At 41.5% G+C, this 7,153-nt stretch overlaps 1 long non-coding RNA gene across 1 annotated transcript; it reads right to left on the bottom strand.

Moving 5' to 3' along the window:
• Window positions 1–3,272: 3,272 nt before the first annotated feature.
• On the bottom strand, window positions 3,273–6,553 carry LOC144576979 (uncharacterized). The gene is made up of 3 exons (XR_013519962.1): window positions 6,346–6,553; window positions 5,818–5,924; window positions 3,273–3,411 (listed from the first exon to the last, which is right to left on the bottom strand). It is a non-coding gene; the product is annotated as an uncharacterized LOC144576979 (long non-coding RNA).
• Window positions 6,554–7,153: the final 600 nt, after the last annotated feature.

Below are 7,153 nucleotides of genomic sequence, written 5' to 3'. Positions count from 1 at the left end.
TACCTGTTAGACATGCTCACACGCACGTAGTACATTCTATGTCCTTGTACTTTAACCAAGATATTTATGCTATTACTTCTGTAAGTCCTTTCTCAAGCAACTTCCTTTCCCTTCCTTATTTGGACTTCCTCTTTCCTTTTGTTCTCCATTGCTTTTACCTATTCAAGAAAGTTTTAAATTATTAGCCAATCAGCTTCAGTTTTAGATTGTGAGGTCTAGCTCCAGCCAACGGAGATCAGACACAGCAATAAGTACAACCCTGAATGTGTAAGGGATAAATATGTCTGGCTGCTTCTCCTTTGTTCGTTGTACTCTCATGGCAAGATGGCTAACAAGAGCACCCTTTCTGCAGAAAGTAAAATTGCCTTGCTGAGAGATCCTTTGTCTCAGTGCTGATTTTTCTTTGTGGCACTGAGCATCTGTTTCAACAATGATCTTTTTTTGTTGTTGTAATGTCAAGTCACCCTGTAACTTTTTTTGATGATTTGTTTTGAGACCAGAGACTCTGTCACTCAGGCTGGAGTGCAGTGGTGCAATTATGATTCTCTTAAGTCTCAAACTCCCAGGTTCAAGAGATCCTTACAGTTCACCCTCTGAGTAACTAGGACTCTAAGCACGTGCCACCAAGCCTGGCTAAATTTTTAATTTTTTGTGGAGATAGAGTCTTACTATGTTGGCCAGGATGGTCTCAAATTCCTGGGCTCAAGCAATCCTCCCACCTCAGCCTCCCAAAGTGCTGGGATTATAGGTGTGCCCAGTCAAAAAATATGTACTCTTTTTTTTTTAAGACAGAGCCTCACTCTATCATGCAGGCTGGAGTACAGTGGCATGATCTAAGCTCACTGCAACCTCCCCCTTCTGGGCTCAAGCAATCCTCCCACCTTAGCCTCCCAAGCAGCTGAGACCACAGGTATGTGCTACCTCACCCAGCTAAAAAAAATATATAGTTTTGACAAAGCAATCCCATTCCTAAGAATGTACCCCTTGGAAACAAAAGCATTTTTTCAAAGGACAGTTGTACAAAGGTGATTATTACAGAATTGCTCCTTCAAGCAGAAAATAGGAAAGTAAATGCTCATTCATAAGGGATTTGCTAAATATATGATACAGCCACATTAAGGACTTAAAAAGGGCTTTCAAAGGAATCCATTAGAACTATGCCATCACTTGGCAGGATTTCCATAAAATCTTTTCCAAGTAAGAAAACCAAATTGTAGAAAAATGTGTTAGATTAAACCATATGAACTTCCTAATATTGAATCAGTTTTAACATACAAAAGGGGCCGGGAGAGGTGGCTCAGGCCTGTAATCTCAGCACTTTGGGAGGCTGAGGTGGGCGTATCACTTAAGCTGAGGAGCAAACTCCAGCCTTGCCAGTAGATTGTGAAACCCTGTCTACTAAAAATACAAAAAATTAGCTGGGCGTGGTGGCACATGCCTGATATCCCAGTTACTTGGGAGGCTGAGGCAGGAGAATCTCTTGAACCCCGGAGGTGGAGGTTGCAGTGAGCCAAGATTGTCCCACGGCACTCCAGCCTCGGCTACAGAGCAAGACTCTGTCTCAAAAAAGCAAAATAAACAAAAAATAAACTTACAAAAGAGACAATTTCATGTGATTCAACCTAATAATTACCCCACAAATATGTATACTTATTATTTGTGTGTGTGTGGTGTGTGGATTATCTGAATACAGAGGCAAATACAAACTAGATTGTTCACATGCACAACATTTTAAAAATAAATACATTATCTGAAATCAGATTATTTTCTCAGAATACAGACTTTAGGGATTTATGCCAAATGATGTTGGCCGTATCATGATGAAGCTCTAGATTCCCTTTTTAATTTTAATAAATGTATTTAAAAGAGAACAATTTGTCTACTGTACATAGGAAACCATTACATGACATTAAAAAATACAAAATAAATCCAATAAATTCAACTTGTAAATAAAATAATGAAAAGAAGTATTAATAAATCCAATCAATTTACAAAAGCATATATCTGAAAACAAATTTCTCATTGAGAAGAATAAAACTTTATCAGTTTAAGGCTGGACATGGTGGCTTATGCCTGTAATCCCAGCACTTTCAGAGTCTGAGAAGGGTGGATCACTTGAGGTCAGAAGTTCAAGACCAGCCTGACCAACATGGTGAAACCTCATCTCTACTAAAAATACAAAAAAAAAAAAATTAGCCAGGCATGGTGGTGCATGCCTGTAATCATGGCTACTCTGGATGCTGAGCTGGGAGGATTGCTTGAACCTGGGAGGCAGAGGTTGCAGTGAGCCAAGATCACACCACTCCACATTCTAGCCTGGGCAACAGAGTGAAACTAAGTAAGTTTTGTAAGTATTTTTTTTCTTTTAAGATAAAACAAAACAAAATCTTTATCAGTTTTAAAGGGGGAGAGACAGCTTATTATCACTTATTTAAAACAAAACAGAAAAAGATAGGCCTTATTTAAGAAAAAAAAAAGATGGGCTCAAGCTAAGGTGAGAGGATCACTTCAGCCGAAGAGTTTGAGACCAGCCCGGGCAACACTGGGAGACCCTATCTCTAAAGAAATAAACAAAATTATCCAGGAATGGTGGTGCATGCCTGTAGTCCCCGCTTCTCAGAGGCTGAGGTGGGATGATCGCCTGAGCCCGGGAGGTCTAGGCTGTAGTAAGTCAAGACTGCACCACTGCACTCTATCCTGGGCAGCAGAGTAAGATTCCATCTCCAAAAAAAAAATGAGCTTCTATGTTTCCATTTTTCACCACTGGAAACCTTAATTTATAAGTATGTAAAGCTCATAAAGGCAACATACTAAACTGTATTCTCTGATAATTATAAACTAACCAAAATTATGAGAAATTTTTGTTTAATAAGCTATTTCAATAGGACATCTAATACAATATCTAGAATCTGTTCTTCAAAACGTGTCTATTTATTTGGTTATGTCTACAAACATAGTGAGGAAAGGGTTCCTTATTGACTCATTTTTGCCACTGGATTCAGAAAACCCCTATGATGACATTTTATGAAGTCATTTAAGTGTCTCTTTGTAATGTTCAAAAATACAGTTTCAGGGAGTAGTTCAGATGAGTTAATAACCATTATCATTCAAGCAAACGGAGCCCAACTCACCGCTATAAAGAGGCATGCACCACAACTCCAGTTACACAACACTGTAATTTAATGCACTTGATCTCTCAAGTGGAAAACTGGTTTAAACCTTGCCTTGCAGGACTAAATTTAGGTTGTTCACATGATATACATTTGCACCAGAGCCAGTTAGGCACATTCTCTTACAAAGGGTATGTAATCACGAAAGATGAAGATATTTTAGCATCTTGAAGAGTTAAATAGGAATGCTTCTGAACAAAAAGAGAAGCTGCTTGAAATCATTTCCCATCTCTTCATAGAACTGAGAAAAAAAGAGAAATCAGTAACTCACTCTTATATAACAGGCAATTTTAACAGCTTTATTAGATATTTGTCTTAAACCTTCATGCCCAGGTTCTCCCTGTGCATAATCAGTAAACTTTATTCAAATCACCACCTTGTTCAATTTCCATTACAATCTCCGGCTGTATCCTTTAGAAATACCATTTTCACCACTGATTCATGATACAATCAAAAGGAAATTAATATTGTCAATACTGATAGTTGTAGGGCTGTTGGGCCCCACAGGGTCGTGGGTGTTCCTTATGCTGTGCTGAAGTACGGGATCCAAGAAGTAAAGAGACAGGACACTGAAGAACTGGTGAAGAGCATCTGGATTTGGGAGCCATGAAACCTATGAGCGGAGAACAGTGAGAGCCCAAACGCACAGAAGCGTCTGTATTTATTAGGTACAGGCAGTGGGGAAGGGTCGTAAGTGAGGTCATCATCTATAGGCTTAGTGATGATAGAGCACACATAATCATGTGAGTCACAAGCGAGGAGGCCACCCCATTATGTCACCTGGGCAGAGAAGTGGGCCATGTGCGCCGTGCTGTACACAGTAGCAGAGGGTAGTGTACAGAAAAGGGGTCCACCCCCATTCGGTCACCAAGGCAAGGAGGTGGGCTGTGTGCAACAGGTGTTGTGTGCAACAGGTGTCATGTGCAACACTTCTTATCTGGGGACTGGAGACTTCAAAGGATTTCTAACAGAAGGATACTGTAAGCCAATGCAGTGGGAGCTGACAGACTTATGCTATTCTCTTAAGATATTTATGGGAGGATGATTTGACCTAGCACAGAAGCGAGAAAAGAATGACAGGGTGTATAGCCGCTGTGGCCGCTGTGACTGGTCACACCAAAGGGCTTCTTCTCCTTTGGTTATTTCCAGGATCTCAGGCCTGAGGCCTACTTTCCACAGGAACTGGATGCAAGGTACTGCAACTCCTTTTTCATGAGGAGAGGCTCTTGCTCTAAGCCTGCCATACAGTGTATACCCTTTCAGGCAGGGATGCCACCGCCTGGGTCTTTGGTTCTTGTCCTGTTCTGGCTGTTTTCCCATATACTGCTTCTGTTCTGTGACTGCTCTAGGCATTCCTCCTACTACAAACTACTATATGGTTATATAGAAGGATTATATAAATCAGCACTAAATGTGTCAGCACAGCTCCGACTACAATACCTAAATGATTACACAGAAAGATTATATGGGACTAAGTATGATTATATATACAAGCCAGATATAAGTAAGCAGTGAGTTATACCTCAGGCACTAATTGTGCCTGGGTCTGCTCAGCTCTCCTTCCTCGGTAATACCAGTAGCGGGTATTAGCCACAGATAGTGAGGTCCAGGTCCAATTTGCAATTATATATCCTCCTACATATTTTCCATGACTAATGATTGTCAACTTTCAGCAGAAGAATGCTGAAAACAATGCAGAAGGAATTCGCACTAGCACTCGGCATCATCTATACTGTCCATACTTCTGAGCACGTATCATGGAAGGTTTAATTACAGTAATCAATGCTGTTTCTGTCCTGTGCATATCCTTGAGACCGTCCAGTGCCTCCAGCAAATGCCAGAGGCCAGTATCTGTATCTCTCTGCCAGAAGCTGGGCTGCCCCAAATATCAGAGAATTAATACTGACCATTCCACCCTAGTGCCACCAACAGCCCTCAACCAACGACATTTGGTAGTTGGTATGAGAATGCCCAGTCTGCTCACCACTAGGTGGCATAACTCTGAATATTGTATTTTGCAGTTTGCTAGTTTCACTGAGATTAAGCTCTGGTCTCCTGTGATGGTACTAACTTCAAAGGGTAGCCTTTACTGGTCATTTTCCTTTCCCTGTCTCATTTCCCCTGCTCCCTATTGGTATTTCCTGTGTTTCCCAAATAAACTACTTGCACTGCAATCCTTGTCTCAGGGTCTGCTTCTGAGAAACATAAACCGGGCAGCCACTGAATGCATGACCAATGAGCCTGTAAGATATGGAGCTCTTGTAAAGTGAGTTATCATGTCTTACCAGCCTACACTACCCTCATCCCAAGCAATGACATCCTTGAAATGTCATATTTAAGGTGCCAGTTACATTTATCTGAGTACACATTAAAAATGAATACACAGACAATTCATCAAGGTATATATTTATAATTTGTATGCTTTCCCATATGTAGGATACACTTCAATTACACGGTTAAAGACATAAATATGCAATAAATGAAATCATCTTTCGGAGTCACAGTTACCTCTGGTTCTGAGCTTCTGCTTTCAGTGAGTTCATTCAGTTTACAGATCATCTTGCCAACCCACTTTAGCTAGAATTTTGCTGGAATCCTCTCTCTTCAAACAACCTTCACTAACACATGAAGGTAAACAGAAACTTACTGCTATTCTCTTGTCCTCCTCTCTGGAACAATCTACCAGGATCTTGGGTCACTTTGTAGCTACTGCTTTCACTCAGGATGGATACTCAAAGCTGATACCCTTCTCTCCTGAGAGACAATGGAACAGAACAAAGCCACAATCATCTTTCTTACCTTAAGCCCCCACAAAATTAATAAAGCAGACTGCAGTTTTTATGCTAATTTTAGAAGAAAATCAGGGGAATTCAGAATTAAAGCTATAGTTAACTTGGACTTTCCTAAAGAGAAAGTCCTACTCAATGATGTAGGACTTCACAAGGACCACAGTCCCCACCCTCAGCCCACAGGTGCCCTTTTTTTCTTTCTCTCTTTTTTTTTTTAGGCACAGTCTCCCTCTGTTGCCAAGCTGGAGTGCAGTGATGCTATCTTGGCTCTGCAATCTCCGCCTTCCAGATTCAAGCGATTCTCATGCCTCAGCCTCTTGAGCAGCTGAGGCACAGGCCACCACGCCCAGCTAGTTTTTGTATTTTTAGTAGAGACGGGGTTTCACCATGTTGGCCAGGATGGTCTCAATCTCTTGACCTTGTGACCTGCCAGTCTCAGCCTCCCAAAATGCTGGGATTAGAGGCATGAGCCACTGTGCCCAGCAAGTGCCCTTTTCTTTGAGGGACTTTCAGTCTACAATTCCCCTCCTTGGAAAACTGAATTCCTTCTCAAAAGAAGGGTCTCCTTCCCTGGCCTGTCTTCCTTCCTAGTCTGTCTTAAATTCTTTTTAAAGGGAGTAGTTGGAACATATGCATTTTGTTCCCTCATCAGATTCCATCGTTACTATAGAAAAAGGAATTTAAAGGCCAGACACAGTGGCTCACGCCTGTAATCCCAGCCCTTTTGGAGGCCAAGGCAGGCGAATCATAAGGTCAGGAGTTTGAGACCAGCCTGATCAACATGGTGAAACTCCGTCTCTACTAAAAATACAAAAATTAGCAAGGCATGGTGATATGTACCTGTAATCCCAGCTACTCAGGAGGCTGAGGCAGGAGAATCACTTGAACCTGGGAGGTGGAGGTTGCAATGAGCCGAGATTGCACTACTGCATTCCGGCCCGGGTGATAGAGTGAGACTCTGTCTCAAAAAAACAAAGCAAAAGAAGAAGAAGAAGAAAGAAAAGGGGATTTAAAGCCAGAGGCATGAACCCACAGGGACACATCGAATGGAAGAGAAGAAAAATAACAAAAACTTTGGGAAACTAGAAAAACAATAGATGAATGGTGACGGATTTACGAGAGCTGAAAAGGCTGAATCCTAACTGGGCAGAGGGGAAGGCCAAGAGGAACCCAACTTCCCTTGCAGAATCCTGA

This window comes from Callithrix jacchus, chromosome 7 (assembly GCF_049354715.1).
Source record: "Callithrix jacchus isolate 240 chromosome 7, calJac240_pri, whole genome shotgun sequence".
Lineage (NCBI taxonomy): Eukaryota > Metazoa > Chordata > Mammalia > Primates > Cebidae > Callithrix > Callithrix jacchus.
This window is presented reverse-complemented; position numbering and strand designations above follow the sequence as displayed.